This window comes from Lucilia sericata, unplaced genomic scaffold, assembly GCF_015586225.1.
Source record: "Lucilia sericata isolate MDLA Ls3-8-SP2 unplaced genomic scaffold, ASM1558622v1 Contig002059F_arrow, whole genome shotgun sequence".
In the NCBI taxonomy this organism is placed as follows: Eukaryota; Metazoa; Arthropoda; class Insecta; order Diptera; family Calliphoridae; genus Lucilia; species Lucilia sericata.
In genome coordinates, this window is record NW_023995917.1 from 16297 (window position 1) to 34314 (window position 18018).

The window sequence follows — 18018 nt, forward strand, 5'->3', positions numbered from 1 at the left end:
TTTTGAGTGAAAACATAAAAGTCGATTTATCTTGGAAACTATAAGAGAAAGTGCCAACGCAGTTAAAATCTGTGATCAGTTTGATTTCCCATAGAAAACCAATCTGTTGGGTGAGAACATAAAAGTCCATTTATCTTGGAAACTATAAGAGATAGAGCCAAAACAGTTAAAATCTGTGATCACTTTGATTTCCCATAGAAACCGATTTTTTGAGTGAAAACGTAAAAGTCCATTTATCTTGGAAACTATAAGAGATAGAGCCAAAACAGCTAAAATCTGTGATCACTTTGATTTCCCATAGAAAACCGATTTTTTGAGGAAAAACATTAAAGTCCATTTATCTTGGAAACTATAAGAGATAGAGCCAAAACGGTTAAAATCTGTGATCAGTTTGATTTCCCATAGAAAATCAATCTGTTGGGTGAGAACATAAAGGTCCATTTATCTTGGAAACTATAAGAGAAGTGCCAAAGCAGTTAAAATCTGTGATCACTTTGATTTCCCATAGAAAATCAATCTGTTGGGTGAGAACATAAAAGTCCATTTATCTTGGAAACTATAAGAGATAGAGCCAAAACAGTTAAAATCTGTGATCACTTTGATTTCCCATAGAAAACCGATTTTTTGAGTGAAAACATAAAAGTCCATTTATCTTGGAAACTATAAGAGATAGAGCCAAAACAGTTAAGATCTGTGATCACTTTGATTTCCCATAGAAAACAGATTTTTTGAGTGAAAACATAAAAGTCCATTTATCTTGGAAACTATAAGAGATAGAGCCAAACAGTTAAAATCTATGATCACTTCGATTTCCCATAGAAAACCGATTTTTTGAGTGAAAACATAAAAGTACATTTATCTTGGAAACTATAAGAGATAGAGCCAAAACAGTTAAAATCTGTGATCACTTTGAGTTCCAATAGAAAACCGATTTTTTGAGTGAAAACATAAAAGTCGATTTATCTTGGAAACTATAAGAGAAAGTGCCAACGCAGTTAAAATCTGTGATCAGTTTGATTTCCCATAGAAAACCAATCTGTTGGGTGAGAACATAAAAGTCCATTTATCTTGGAAACTATAAGAGATAGAGCCAAAACAGTTAAAATCTGTGATCACTTTGATTTCCCATAGAAACCGATTTTTTGAGTGAAAACGTAAAAGTCCATTTATCTTGGAAACTATAAGAGATAGAGCCAAAACAGCTAAAATCTGTGATCACTTTGATTTCCCATAGAAAACCGATTTTTTGAGGAAAAACATTAAAGTCCATTTATCTTGGAAACTATAAGAGATAGAGCCAAAACAGTTAAAATCTGTGATCAGTTTGATTTCCCATAGAAAATCAATCTGTTGGGTGAGAACATAAAGGTCCATTTATCTTGGAAACTATAAGAGATAGAGCCAAAACAGTTAAAATCTGTGATCACTTTGATTTCCCATAGTAAATCGATTTTTTGAGTGAATACATAAAAGTCCATTTATCTTGGAAACTATAAGAGATAGAGCCAAAGCAAATAAGATCTGTGATCACTTTGATTTCCCATAGAAAATCAATATTTTGAGTGAAAACACAAAAGACCATTTATCTTGGAAACTATAAGAGATAGAGCCAAAACAGTTAAAATCTATAATCAGTTTGATTTCCCATGTAAAACCGATTTTTTGAGTGAAAACATAAAAGTCCATTTATCTTGGAAACTATAAGAGATAGAGCCTAAACAGTTGAAATCTATGATCACTTTGATTTCCCATAGAAAACCGATTTTTTTAATGAAAACATAAAAGTCCATTTATCTTGGAAACTATAAGAGATAGAGCCAAAACAGGTAAATCTGTGATCACTTTGATTTCCCATAGAAAACCGATTTTTTGAGTGAAAACATAAAAGTCCATTTATCTTGGAAACTATAAGAGATAGAGCCAAAACAGTTAAAATCTGTGATCACTTTGATTTCCCATAGAAAACCGATTTTTTGAGTGAAAACATAAAAGTCCATTTATCTTGGAAACTATAAGAGATAGAGCCAAAACAGTTAAAATCTGTGATCACTTTGATTACCCATAGAAAACCGATTTTTTGAGTGAAAATATAAAAGTCCATTTATTTTGGAAACTATAAGAGATAGAGCCAAAACAGTTAAAATCTGTGATCACTTTGATTTCCCATAGAAAATCAATCTTTTGAGTGAAAACACAAAAGTCCATTTATCTTGGAAACTATAAGAGATAGAGCCAAAACTGTTAAAATCTGTGATCAGTTTGATTTCCCATAGAAAATAGATTTTTTGAGTGAAAACATAAAAGTCCATTTTTATTGGAAACTATAAGAGTTAGAGCCAAAACAGTTAAAATCTGTGATCACTTTGATTTCCTATAGAAAGTCAATCTGTTGGGTGAGAACACAAAAGTCCATTTATCTTGGAAACTATAAGAGATAGAGCCAAAAATGTTAAAATCTGTGATCGGTTTGATTTCCCATAGAAAACCGATTTTTTGAGTGAAAACATAAAAGTCCATTTATCTTGGAAACTATAAGAGATAGAGCCAAACAGTTAAAATCTGTGATCACTTTGATTTCCCATAGAAAACCGATTTTTTGAGTGAAAACATAAAAGTCCATTTATCTTGGAAACTATAAGAGATAGAGCCAAAACAGTTAAAATCTGTGATCACTTTGATTTCCCATAGAAAACTGATTTTTTGAGTGAAAACATAAAAGTCCATTTATCTTGGAAACTATAAGAGATAGAGCCAAAACAGTTAAAATCTGTGATCACTTTGATTTCCCATAGAAAACCGATTTTTTGAGTGAAAACATAAAAGTCCATTTATCTTGGAAACTATAAGAGATAGAGCCAAAACAGTTAAAATCTGTGATCACTTTGATTTCCCATAGAAAACCGATTTTTTGAGTGAAAACATAAAAGTCCATTTATCTTGGAAACTATAAGAGATAGAGCCAAAACAGTTAAAATCTGTGATCACTTTGATTTCCCATAGAAAACCCGATTTTTTGAGTGAAAACATAAAAGTCGATTTATCTTGGAAACTATAAGAGAAAGTGCCAAAGCAGTTAAAATCTGTGATCACTTTGATTTCCCATAGAAAATCAATCTGTTGGGTGAGAACATAAAAGTCCATTTATCTTGGAAACTATAAGAGATAGAGCCAAAACAGTTAAAATCTGTGATCACTTTGATTTCCCATAGAAAACCGATTTTTTGAGTGAAAACATAAAAGTCCATTTATCTTGGAAACTATAAGAGATAGAGCCAAAACAGTTAAGATCTGTGATCACTTTGATTTCCCATAGAAAACTGATTTTTTGAGTGAAAACATAAAAGTCCATTTATCTTGGAAACTATAAGAGATAGAACCAAACAGTTAAAATCTATGATCACTTCGATTTCCCATAGAAAACCGATTTTTTGAGTGAAAACATAAAAGTCCATTTATCTTGGAAACTATAAGAGATAGAGCCAAAACAGTTAAAATCTGTGATCACTTTGAGTTCCAATAGAAAACCGATTTTTTGAGTGAAAACATAAAAGTCGATTTATCTTGGAAACTATAAGAGAAAGTGCCAAAGCAGTTAAAATCTGTGATCAGTTTGATTTCCCATAGAAAACCAATCTGTTGGGTGAGAACATAAAAGTCCATTTATCTTGGAAACTATAAGAGATAGAGCCAAAACAGTTAAAATCTGTGATCACTTTGATTTCCCATAGAAACCGATTTTTTGAGTGAAAACGTAAAAGTCCATTTATCTTGGAAACTATAAGAGATAGAGCCAAAACAGCTAAAATCTGTGATCACTTTGATTTCCCATAGAAATCCGATTTTTTGAGGAAAAACATTAAAGTCCATTTATCTTGGAAACTATAAGAGATAGAGCCAAAACAGTTAAAATCTGTGATCAGTTTGATTTCCCATAGAAAATCAATCTGTTGGGTGAGAACATAAAAGTCCATTTATCTTGGAAACTATAAGAGATAGAGCCAAAACAGTTAAAATCTGTGATCACTTTGATTTCCCATAGAAAATCGATTTTTTGAGTGAATACATAAAAGTCCATTTATCTTGGAAACTATAAGAGATAGAGCCAAAGCAAATAAGATCTGTGATCACTTTGATTTCCCATAGAAAATCAATATTTTGAGTGAAAACAAAAGACCATTTATCTTGGAAACTATAAGAGATAGAGCCAAAACAGTTAAAATCTATAATCAGTTTGATTTCCCATAGTAAAACCGATTTTTTGAGTGAAAACATAAAAGTCCATTTATCTTGGAAACTATAAGAGATAGAGCTAAACAGTTGAAATCTATGATCACTTTGATTTCCCATAGAAAACCGATTTTTTAATGAAAACATAAAAGTCCATTTATCTTGGAAACTATAAGAGATAGAGCCAAAACAGGTAAATCTGTGATCACTTTGATTTCCCATAGAAAACCGATTTTTTGAGTGAAAACATAAAAGTCCATTTATCTTGGAAACTATAAGAGATAGAGCCAAAACAGTTAAAATCTGTGATCACTTTGATTTCCCATAGAAAACCGATTTTTTGAGTGAAAACATAAAAGTCCATTTATCTTGGAAACTATAAGAGATAGAGCCAAAACAGTTAAAATCTGTGATCAGTTTGATTTTCCATAGAAAACCGATTTTTTGAGTGAAAACATAAAAGTCCATTTATCTTGGAAACTATAAGAGATAGAGCCAAAACAGTTAAAATCTGTGATCACTTTGATTTCCCATAGAAAACCGATTTTTTGAGTGAAAACATAAAAGTCCATTTATCTTGGAAACTATAAGAGATAGAGCCAAAACAGTTAAAATCTGTGATCACTTTGATTTCCCATAGAAAATCGATTTTTTGAGTGAATACATAAAAGTCCATTTATCTTGGAAACTATAAGAGATAGAGCCAAAGCAAATAAGATCTGTGATCACTTTGATTTCCCATAGAAAATCAATATTTTGAGTGAAAACACAAAAGACCATTTATCTTGGAAACTATAAGAGATAGAGCCAAAACAGTTAAAATCTATAATCAGTTTGATTTCCCATGTAAAACCGATTTTTTTGAGTGAAAACATAAAAGTCCATTTATCTTGGAAACTATAAGAGATAGAGCTAAACAGTTGAAATCTATGATCACTTTGATTTCCCATAGAAAACCGATTTTTTTAATGAAAACATAAAAGTCCATTTATCTTGGAAACTATAAGAGATAGAGCCAAAACAGGTAAATCTGTGATCACTTTGATTTCCCATAGAAAACCGATTTTTTGAGTGAAAACATAAAAGTCCATTTATCTTGGAAACTATAAGAGATAGAGCCAAAACAGTTAAAATCTGTGATCACTTTGATTTCCCATAGAAAACCGATTTTTTGAGTGAAAACATAAAAGTCCATTTATCTTGGAAACTATAAGAGATAGAGCCAAAACAGTTAAAATCTGTGATCAGTTTGATTTCCATAGAAAACCGATTTTTTGAGTGAAAACATAAAAGTCCATTTATCTTGGAAACTATAAGAGATAGAGCCAAAACAGTTAAAATCTGTGATCACTTTGATTTCCCATAGAAAACCGATTTTTTGAGTGAAAACATAAAAGTCCATTTATCTTGGAAACTATAAGAGATAGAGCCAAAACAGTTAAAATCTGTGATCACTTTGATTTCCCATAGAAAACCGATTTTTTGAATGAAAATATAAAAGTCCATTTATCTTGGAAACTATAAGAGATAGAGCCAAAGCAAATAAGATCTGTGATCACTTTGATTTCCCATAGAAAATCAATATTTTGAGTGAAAACACAAAAGACCATTTATCTTGGAAACTATAAGAGATAGAGCCAAAACAGTTAAAATCTATAATCAGTTTGATTTCCTATGTAAAACCGATTTTTTGAGTGAAAACATAAAAGTCCATTTATCTTGGAAACTATAAGAGATAGAGCTAAACAGTTGAAATCTATGATCACTTTGATTTCCCATAGAAAACCGATTTTTTTAATGAAAACATAAAAGTCCATTTATCTTGGAAACTATAAGAGATAGAGCCAAAACAGGTAAATCTGTGATCACTTTGATTTCCCATAGAAAACCGATTTTTTGAGTGAAAACATAAAAGTCCATTTATCTTGGAAACTATAAGAGATAGAGCCAAAACAGTTAAAATCTGTGATAAGTTTGATTTTCCATAGAAAACCGATTTTTTGAGTGAAAACATAAAAGTCCATTTATCTTGGAAACTATAAGAGATAGAGCCAAAACAGTTAAAATCTGTGATCAGTTTGATTTCCATAGAAAACCGATTTTTTGTGTGAAAACACAAAAGTCCATTTATCTTGGAAACTATAAGAGATAGAGCCAAAACAGTTAAAATCTGTGATCACTTTGATTTCCCATAGAAAACCGATTTTTTGAGTGAAAACATAAAAGTCCATTTATCTTGGAAACTATAAGAGATAGAGCCAAAACAGTTAAAATCTGTGATCACTTTGATTTCCCATAGAAAACCGATTTTTTGAGTGAAAACATAAAAGTCCATTTATCTTGGAAACTATAAGAGATAGAGCCAAAACAGTTAAAATCTGTGATCACTTTGATTTCCCATAGAAAATCGATTTTTTGAGTGAAACATAAAAGTCCATTATCTTGGAAACTATAAGAGATAGAGCCAAAACAGTTTAAAATCTGTGATCACTTTGATTTCCCATAGAAACCGATTTTTTTGAGTGAAAACATAAAGTCATTTATCTTGGAAACTATAAGAGATAGAGGCCAAAGCAGTAAAATCTGTGATCACTTTGATTTCCCATAGAAAATCAGATTTTTGAGTGGAAAACATAAAAGTCATTTATCTTGGAAACTATAAGAGATAGAGCCAAAACAGTTAAAATCTGTGATCACTTTGATTTCCCATAGAAAACCGATTTTTTGAGTGAAAACATAAAAGTCCATTTATCTTGGAAACTATAAGAGATAGAGCCAAAACAGTTAAGATCTGTGATCACCTTGATTTCCCATAGAAAACCGATTTTTTGAGTGAAAACATAAAAGTCCATTTATCTTGGAAACTATAAGAGATAGAGACAAAACAGTTAAAATCTGTGATCACTTTGATTTCCCATAGAAAACTGATTTTTTGAGTGAAAACATAAAAGTCCATTTATCTTGGAAACTATAAGAGATAGAGCCAAAACAGTTAAAATCTGTGATCACTTTGATTTCCAATAGAAACCCGATTTTTTGAGTGAAAACATAAAAGTCGATTATCTTGGAAACTATAAGAGAAAGTGCCAAAGCAGTTAAAATCTGTGATCACTTTGATTTCCCATAGAAAATCAATCTGTTGGGTGAGAACATAAAAGTCCATTTATCTTGGAAACTATAAGAGATAGAGCCAAAACAGTTAAAATCTGTGATCACTTTGATTTCCCATAGAAAACCGATTTTTTGAGTGAAAACATAAAAGTCCATTTATCTTGGAAACTATAAGAGATAGAGCCAAAACAGTTAAGATCTGTGATCACTTTGATTTCCCATAGAAAACTGATTTTTTGAGTGAAAACATAAAAGTCCATTTATCTTGGAAACTATAAGAGATAGAACCAAACAGTTAAAATCTATGATCACTTCGATTTCCCATAGAAAACCGATTTTTTGAGTGAAAACATAAAAGTCCATTTATCTTGGAAACTATAAGAGATAGAGCCAAAACAGTTAAAATCTGTGATCACTTTGAGTTCCAATAGAAAACCGATTTTTTGAGTGAAAACATAAAAGTCGATTTATCTTGGAAACTATAAGAGAAAGTGCCAAAGCAGTTAAAATCTGTGATCAGTTTGATTTCCCATAGAAAACCAATCTGTTGGGTGAGAACATAAAAGTCCATTTATCTTGGAAACTATAAGAGATAGAGCCAAAACAGTTAAAATCTGTGATCACTTTGATTTCCCATAGAAACCGATTTTTTGAGTGAAAACGTAAAAGTCCATTTATCTTGGAAACTATAAGAGATAGAGCCAAAACAGCTAAAATCTGTGATCACTTTGATTTCCCATAGAAAACCGATTTTTTGAGGAAAAACATTAAAGTCCATTTATCTTGGAAACTATAAGAGATAGAGCCAAAACAGTTAAAATCTGTGATCAGTTTGATTTCCCATAGAAAATCAATCTGTTGGGTGAGAACATAAAAGTCCATTTATCTTGGAAACTATAAGAGATAGAGCCAAAACAGTTAAAATCTGTGATCACTTTGATTTCCCATAGAAAATCGATTTTTTGAGTGAATACATAAAAGTCCATTTATCTTGGAAACTATAAGAGATAGAGCCAAAGCAAATAAGATCTGTGATCACTTTGATTTCCCATAGAAAATCAATATTTTGAGTGAAAACACAAAAGACCATTTATCTTGGAAACTATAAGAGATAGAGCCAAAACAGTTAAAATCTATAATCAGTTTGATTTCCCATGTAAAACCGATTTTTTGAGTGAAAACATAAAAGTCCATTTATCTTGGAAACTATAAGAGATAGAGCTAAACAGTTGAAATCTATGATCACTTTGATTTCCCATAGAAAACCGATTTTTTTAATGAAAACATAAAAGTCCATTTATCTTGGAAACTATAAGAGATAGAGCCAAAACAGGTAAATCTGTGATCACTTTGATTTCCCATAGAAAACCGATTTTTTGAGTGAAAACATAAAAGTCCATTTATCTTGGAAACTATAAGAGATAGAGCCAAAACAGTTAAAATCTGTGATCACTTTGATTTCCCATAGAAAACCGATTTTTTGAGTGAAAACATAAAAGTCCATTTATCTTGGAAACTATAAGAGATAGAGCCAAAACAGTTAAAATCTGTGATCAGTTTGATTTTCCATAGAAAACCGATTTTTTGAGTGAAAACATAAAAGTCCATTTATCTTGGAAACTATAAGAGATAGAGCCAAAACAGTTAAAATCTGTGATCACTTTGATTTCCCATAGAAAACCGATTTTTTGAGTGAAAACATAAAAGTCCATTTATCTTGGAAACTATAAGAGATAGAGCCAAAACAGTTAAAATCTGTGATCACTTTGATTTCCCATAGAAAACCGATTTTTTGAATGAAAATATAAAAGTCCATTTATCTTGGAATCTATAAGAGATAGAGCCAAAGCAAATAAGATCTGTGATCACTTTGATTTCCCATAGAAAATCAATATTTTGAGTGAAAACACAAAAGACCATTTATCTTGGAAACTATAAGAGATAGAGCCAAAACAGTTAAAATCTATAATCAGTTTGATTTCCCATGTAAAACCGATTTTTTGAAAGAAAACATAAAAGTCCATTTATCTTGGAAACTATAAGAGATAGAGCTAAACAGTTGAAATCTATGATCACTTTGATTTCCCATAGAAAACCGATTTTTTAGTGAAAACATAAAAGTCCATTTATCATGGAAACTACAAGAAATAGAGCCAAAACAGTTAAAATCTGTGATCACTTTGATTTCCATTTATCTTTTAAACTATAAGAGATAGAGCCAAAACAGTTAAAATCTATGATCACTTTGATTTCCCATAGAAAACCGATTTTTTGAGTGAAAACATAAAAGTACATTTATCTTGGAAACTATAAGAGATAGAGGCAAAACAATTAAAATCTGTGATCACTTTGATTTCCCATAGAAAATCAATCTTTTGAGTGAAAACACAAAACCCCATTTATCTTGGAAACTATAAGAGATAGAGCCAAAACTGTTAAAATCTGTAATCACTTTGATTTCCCATAGAAAATAGATTTTTTGAGTGAAAACATAAAAGTCCATTTACCTTGGAAACTATAAGAGATATAGACAACACAGTTAAAATCTGTGATCACTTTGATTTCCTATAGAAAGTCAATCTGTTGGGTGAGAACACAAAAGTCCATTTATCTTGGAAACTATAAGAGATAGAGCCAAAAATGTTAAAATCTGTGATCGGTTTGATTTCCCATAGAAAATAGATTTTTTGAGTGAAAACATAAAAGTCCATTTATCTTGGAAACTATAAGAGATAGATCCAAAACAGAGAAAATCTGTGATCACTTTGATTTCCTATAGAAAGTCAATCTGTTAGGTGAGAACATAAAAATCCAAGCCAAAAATGTTAAAATCTGTGATCAGTTTGATTTCCCATAGAAAATAGATTTTTTGAGTGAAAACATAAAAGTCCATTTTTCTTGGAAACTATAAGAGTTAGAGCCAAAACAGTTAAAATCTGTGATCACTTTGATTTCCATTTATCTTTTAAACTATAAGAGATAGAGCCAAAACAGTTAAAATCTATGATCACTTTGATTTCCCATAGAAAACCGATTTTTTGAGTGAAAACATAAAAGTACATTTATCTTGGAAACTATAAGAGATAGAGGTAAAACATTTAAAATCTGTGATCACTTTGATTTCCCATAGAAAATCAATCTTTTGAGTGAAAACACAAAACCCCATTTATCTTGGAAACTATAAGAGATAGAGCCAAAACTGTTAAAATCTGTAATCACTTTGATTTCTCATAGAAAATAGATTTTTTGAGTGAAAACATAAAAGTCCTTGGAAACTATAAGAGATATAGACAACACAGTTAAAATCTGTGATCACTTTGATTTCCTCTAGAAAGTCAATCTGTTGGGTGAGAACACAAAAGTCCATTTATCTTGGAAACTATAAGAGATAGAGCCAAAAATGTTAAAATCTGTGATCGGTTTGATTTCCCATAGAAAATAGATTTTTTGAGTGAAAACATAAAAGTCCATTTATCTTGGAAACTATAAGAGATAGATCCAAAACAGAGAAAATCAAAAAGTCAATCTGTTAGGTGAGAACATAAAAATCCAAGCCAAAAATGTTAAAATCTGTGATCAGTTTGATTTCCCATAGAAAATAGATTTTTTGAGTGAAAACATAAAAGTCCATTTTTCTTGGAAACTATAAGAGTTAGAGCCAAAACAGTTAAAATCTGTGATCACTTTGATTTCCCATAGAAAACCGATTTTTTGAGTGAAAACATAAAAGTCCATTTATCTTGGAAACTATAAGAGATATAGACAACACAGTTAAAATCTGTGATCACTTTGATTTCCTATAGAAAGTCAATCTGTTGGGTGAGAACACAAAAGTCCATTTATCTTGGAAACTATAAGGGATAGAGCCAAAAATGTTAAAATCTGTGATCGGTTTGATTTCCCATAGAAAATTGATTTTTTGAGTGAAAACATAAAAGTCCATTTATCTTGGAAACTATAAGAGATAAATCCAAAACAGAGAAAATCTGTGATCACTTTGATTTCCCTTTGATTTGGAAACAGTTAAAATCTGTGATCACTTTGATTTCCCATAGAAAACCGATTTTTTGAGTGAAAACTTAAAAGTCCATTTATCTTGGAAACTATAAGAGATAGAGACAAAACAGTTGAAATCTGTGATCACTTTGATTTCTCATAGAAAACCGATTTTTTGAGTGAAAACATAAAAGTACATTTTTCTTGGAAACTATAAGAGATAGAGCCAAAACAGTTAAAATCTGTGATCGCTTTGTTTTACCATAGAAAACCGATTTTTTGAGTGAAAACATAAAAGTCCATTTATCTTGCAAACTACAATAGATAGAGCCAAAACAGTTAAAATCTGTGATCAGTTTCATTTCCCATAGAAAACCGATTTTTTGAGTGAAAACATAAAAGTCCATTTATCTTGGAAACTATAAGAGATAGAACCAAAACCGATTTTTTGAGTGAAAACATAAAAGTCCATTTATCTTGCAAACTACAATAGATAGAGCCAAAACAGTTAAAATCTGTGATCACTATGATTTCCCATAGAAAACGATTTTTTGAGTGAAAACATAAAAGTCCATTTATCTTGGAAACTATAAGAGATAGAGCCAAAACAGCGAAAATCTGTGATCACTTTGATTTTCCATGGAAAATCAATTTTTTGGGTGAAAACATAAAAGTCCATTTATCTTGGAAACTATAAGGGATAGAGCCAAAACAGATAAAATCTGTGATCACTTTGATTTCCCATAGAAAATGAATCTTTTGAATGAAAACATAAAAGTCCATTTATCTTGGAAACTATAAGAGTTAGAGCCAAAACAGTGAAGATCTGTGATCACTTTGTTTTTCCATAAAAAGTCGATTTTTTACGTGAGAACATAAAAGTCCATTTATCTTGGAAACTATAAGAGATAGAGCCAAAACAGTTAAAATCTGTGATCACTATGATTTCCCATAGAAAATCAATCTTTTGCGTGAAGACATAAAAGTCCATTTATCTTGGAAACTATAAGAGATAGAGCCAAAACGGTAAAATCTGTGATCACTTTGATTTCCCATAGAAAACCGAGTTTTTGAGTGAAAATATAAAAGTCCATCTATCTTGCAAACTATAAGAGCTATCTCCACACGTTAAAATCTGTGATCACTTTTATTTCCCATAGAAAATGGAACTGTTGAGTGAAAACATAAATGTCCATTTATCTTGGAAACTATAAGAGATATCGAACTATTGAGTGAAAACATAAAAGTCCATTTATCTTGGAAACTATAAGAGATAGAACCAAAACAGTTAAAATCTATTATGACTTTTATTACCCATAGAAGATCCAATTTTTGAGTGAAAACATAGAAGTCCATTCCTGGAAACTATAAGGAATAGACCCAAAACAGTTAAAATCTGTGATTACTTTGATTTTCCATAGAAAATCAATCTTTTGAGTGAAGACATAAAGGTCCATTTATCTTGGAAACTATAAGAGATAAAGCCAACACAGTTAAAATCTGTGATCACTATGATTTCCCATAGAAAATCAATCTCTTGAGTAAAAACATAGAGGTCCATTTATCTTGGAAACTATAAGAGATAGAGCCAAAACAGCGAAAATCTGTGATCACTTTGATTTCCCGTAGAAGTCCGATTTTTTAAGTGATAATATAAAAGTCCATCTATCTTGGAAACTATAAGAGATAGAGCCAAAACAGTTAAAATCTGTGATCACATTGATTTCCCATAGAAAATTAATCTCTTGAGTGAAAACATGAAAGTCCATTTATCTTGGAAACTATAAGAGATAGAGCCAAAACAGCGAAAATCTGTGATCACTTTGTTTCCCATAGAAAACCGATTTTTTGAATGAAAATATAAAAGTCCATCTATCTTGGAAACTATAGGAGATAGAGCCAACGTAGCACAGTGGTATAGGGAAAAGAAAAGAGGGAAATAATTCGGTAACTTCTAAACGGTTAATCCGATTTTGATGAAATTTGGTATGCACGAAGAGGAGGTGTTGTCGAGTTTAGGTTTTGAATTTGGACCTTTTAGGCCAACCAGGGGCCCGGCGGGGGTCCTCAAATTAGGACACCTCGGCTATGTTAAATTTTTAAAACGATCCTATTTCTTCATTTGAGTTCCGATTTAAAAAAAATTTCGTATGTAGAATCTCCTAATCGAGCACTATAAAAAATGTAGCAGTAGATTATCTCTTATAGTTTAGGAGATATTCGCATTTGGAAATTAAAATTTTAAAATTTTTACCGTCCTTACTTTAGTTTTTTGAGAATAGTGGGTCCAAATATTCCCGATTTTCGCCATTTTCATGACTGAGTCCAAAGTTATAGGCATTTTAATTTAAAAAATTAAAAAAAGCCGATTTTTTGTCATTTTTTTGGGAAAAAAAGTATATTTTTCTTTTTAAGTTATCTAAAAAGTTTCTAAGAAGATGTATATAGAATTTATACTTTTTGGAAAGCTGACTTTACATAAAATACGATAAATGAAACAACACCTAAAAATTTTTGATACCGAGGGGAGCATTCCATCCAAAAAAACCCTATTTTTTATGGAAAATTCAATTTTGAGCAAAAATTCTCAAATCGCATAGTCGATATCAAATTATAGTGACCTGTTTTATATGACCCAATATGTTCTTAATCATTTTGTAACGGGTTTCGATAACCCCGTTCCTGGTATGGATATAATAGGCAAAAAAACAAAAAATCCCATTTTTGGGATTTTTTAAAACTTTTTTGGGAATTCCGGGATTTCTAATAAGAAAATTCGAAATTTTTATTTAATTTTGGATTTTGAGTAAAAAAATCTACCTAACTGTAAAATTTCATCAAAAAATATTCATAAATCAAATTTTTATTGCAATTTGAAAAATTTGTATCTTCGCAAAAACTGAATAAAAAACATTTTTTAATTTTTTTCAAAAAAAGTATTCCGCGAATTTTTTAATTTTCAAAAATTATATACATAAAAATAGACAAAATTACCTTTCCATTGATATATAACATGCCTACCTAATGTTTTTTAAGTGACAAATTAATTAGGGAAAACTCAACTTCTTTTAGAAAATTTATGTAGCACTATTATTTTCATCCATAAGGTTAACTCTTAAATTTGTTACATATATGGATGAAAATAATAGTGCTAGGTAAACACTGTAAACAACATTTTTTATAGTGCTCGATGAGGAGATTCTATATACGAAATTTTTAAATCGGAACTCAAATGAAGAAATAGGATCGTTTTAAAAATTTAACATAGCCGAGGTGTCCTAATTTGAGGACCCCCGCCGGGCCCCTGGTTGGCCTATAAGGTCCAAATTCAAAACCTAAACTCGACAACACCTCCTCTTCGTGCATACCAAATTTCATCAAAATCGGATTAACCGTTTAGAAGTTACCGAATTATTTCCCTCTTTTTTTTCCTATACCACTGTGCGCAGTTAAAATCTGTGATCACTATGATTTCCCATAGAAACCCGATTTTTTGAGTGAAAACATAAAAGTCCATTTATCTTGGAAACTATAAGAGATATAGCCAAAACAGCTAAAATCTGTGATCACTTTGATTTCCCATAGAAAATCAATCTCTTGAGTAAAAACATACAGGTCCATTTATCTTGGAAACTATAAGAGATAGAGCCAAAACAGTTAAAATCTGTGATCACTTTGATTTCCCACAGAAAACCTATTTTTCAAGTGAAAACATAAAAGTACATTTATATTCGAAACTATAAGAGATAGAGCCAAAACAGAGAAAATCTGTGATCACTTTGATTTCCCATAGAAAACCGACTTTTTGAGTGAAAACATAAAAGTCTATTTATCTTGGAAACTATAAGAGATAGAGCCAAAACAGTTCAAATCTGTGATCACTATGATTTCCCATAGAAAACCGATTTTTTTAGTGACACCATAAAAGTCCATTTATCTTCGAAACTATAAGAGATATGCCAAAACAGTTAAAATCTGTGATCACTTTGATTTCCCATAGAAAATCGGTTTTTTGAGTGAAAACATAAAAGTCCATTTATCTTGGAAACTATAAGAGATAGAGCCAAAACAGTTAAAATCTGTGATCACTTTGATTTCCCATAGAAAATCAATCTCTTGAATGAAAACATAAAAGTCTATTTATCTTGGAAGCTATAAGAGATATAGCCAAAACAGCGAAAATCTTTGATCACTTTGATTTCCCATAGAAAACCGATTTTTTTAGTGAAAACATAAAAGTCCATTTATCTTGAAAACTAAAAGAGATAGAGCCAAAACAGTTAAAATCTGTGATCACTTTGAGTGAAAACATAAAAGTCCATCTATCATGCAAAATATAAGAGCTATCTCCACACGTTAAAATCTGTGATCATTTTATTTCCCACTATAAGAGATATCGAACTATTGAGTGAAAACATAAAAGTCCATTTATATTGGAAACTATAAGAGATAGAACCAAAACAGTTAAAATCTATTATGACTTTTATTACCCATAGAAAATCCCATTTTTGAGTGAAAACATAGAAGTTCATTTATCTTGGAAACTATAAGGAATAGAGCCAAAACAGTTAAAATCTGTGATTACTTTGATTTCCCATAGAAAATCAATCTTTTGAGTGAAGACATAAAGGTCCATTTATCTTGGAAACTATAAGAGATAGAGCCAAAACGGTAAAAATCTGTGATCACTTTGATTTCCCATAGAAAACCGAGTTTTTTAGTGAAAACATAAAAGTCCATTTATCTTGGAAACTATAAGAGTTAGGGCTATAGAAAATCGAACTATTGAGTGAAAACATAAAAGTCCATTTTGAAAACTATAAGAGATATCGAGCTATTGAATGAAAACATAAAAGTCCATTTATATTGGAAACTATAAGAGACAGAACCAAAACAGTTAAAATTTATTATCGCTTTTATTTCCCAAAGAAAGTCTAATTTTTAAGTGAGAACATAGAAGTCCATTTATGTTGAAAGCTATAAGCGAAATCTATAAGAGATAGGGCCAAAAGAGCGAAAATCTGTGATCAATTTGAATTGCCCTGGAAAATCAACCTTTTGATAGAAAACAGAAAAGTCCATTTATCTTGGTAACTATAAGAGTAAAAATGTGTGATCACTTTGGTTTCCCATAGAAAACCGATTTTTTGAGTGAAAAAGCAAAAGTCCATTTATTTTGGAAACTATAAGATATAGAGGCAAAACCGCGAAAATCTGTGATCACTTTGATTTCCCATACAAAATCAATCTTTTGAGTTAAAACAAAGTCCATTTATCTTGGAAACTATAAGAGCGGGTTTTTGAGATGGTAATCAAATGCCAATTAATAATCAGATTAGTTAATCTAAAAATAAAAATATTAAACTTCGCAGTGTTGCCATACAAAACAACAGAAAACTTCACTGTTTGTTATCAAAACAATGCATATTTTATAAAAAGAAGAAGACAATTGTAAATTTAATATGAAAATGAATGAAAACTTAAATTAAAAACAAAAAAATGTATTTTGAAGTGTCCATAATTTATACTAATCAATAAATAGAACATTTTAATGTTTATATTTATAAAAATTTTATTAATTTTTTTGCATCAGCTGTTTACACTTTTGTGTTTCGTGCTTAAGATTAAACCACCTCCATTGGGCGCTTAAACTTGCAAACAAAATTAACTAATTGAGTACCCAAAAACATCTTTCGAGGATTAATTTTAATTTAATCGCTAATCCTTCACCTAAAGATTGGCCCTAAGAGAAGCGCAAAAAAAATTCTAGAGTGAAATCATAAAAACTCATTTATTTTGGAAACTATAAGAGGTTGAACTGAAATAGCAAAAATCTTTTACCGCATTGATATTCGAATTTAAATTTTTAATTTAAAAATTTTATTTTTTTTAAAGTAAATGTGTTAATTTTATATGATTTTTTTCATAAAATAATATTGAAATAAATTATAAAGATGTTCTAAAGTAATAACTTCAATGTGTAGTTTCCAGATAACTTGTGATTACTTTGAGTAAAAATTTTAAATGTATTTTATTGTTGTTACAATAACAAAATACAAATACATTAAATTTTACCTCAAAGTGCTCGCGTGCTATCTAGAAACAGCACTTAAATATGTATGTATGTTAATCACACTTACCTTGTTTATGAAATGTTTAGTATTAATTGTGATTATCCAAGCTAAAAGTCAAACCGGAAAACATTACACTTATTTCAAATTACTTCCGTCAACCGTTAGTTTAAATTTTCAAATTATTTCAACTAGTGTCTCGACTATTCTCAGCACCCTGTTACAACTGTCAACAATTCCTGTTTCCTTCATTAACACCTTTATCATCTGCCTTCTACTTCGTCCTTCATTCGCAACGACCCACAATAAAAGGATTTCTTTACACGCATATTTTTCGCTTTTACACAACATTTCTCAGATAGATTTCATATTATTTTCATGCACAACACTTTATTTAATATTTTCAACCACTTTTTGTTAAATACATTTCATTATTTACCCGATTTTTTGTAAAATTAAAAATAACCAATTGGAACTCTTAACACAATGCTGAAAAAACCGCTAAAACTGAATTTTATACACAGGGTGCCACGAATATATGTTGACATTTCATATTATTTGACACATAACAGAGTTGTCTTCGAAACAATGGAAAATGTCATGTGCAAAGAAA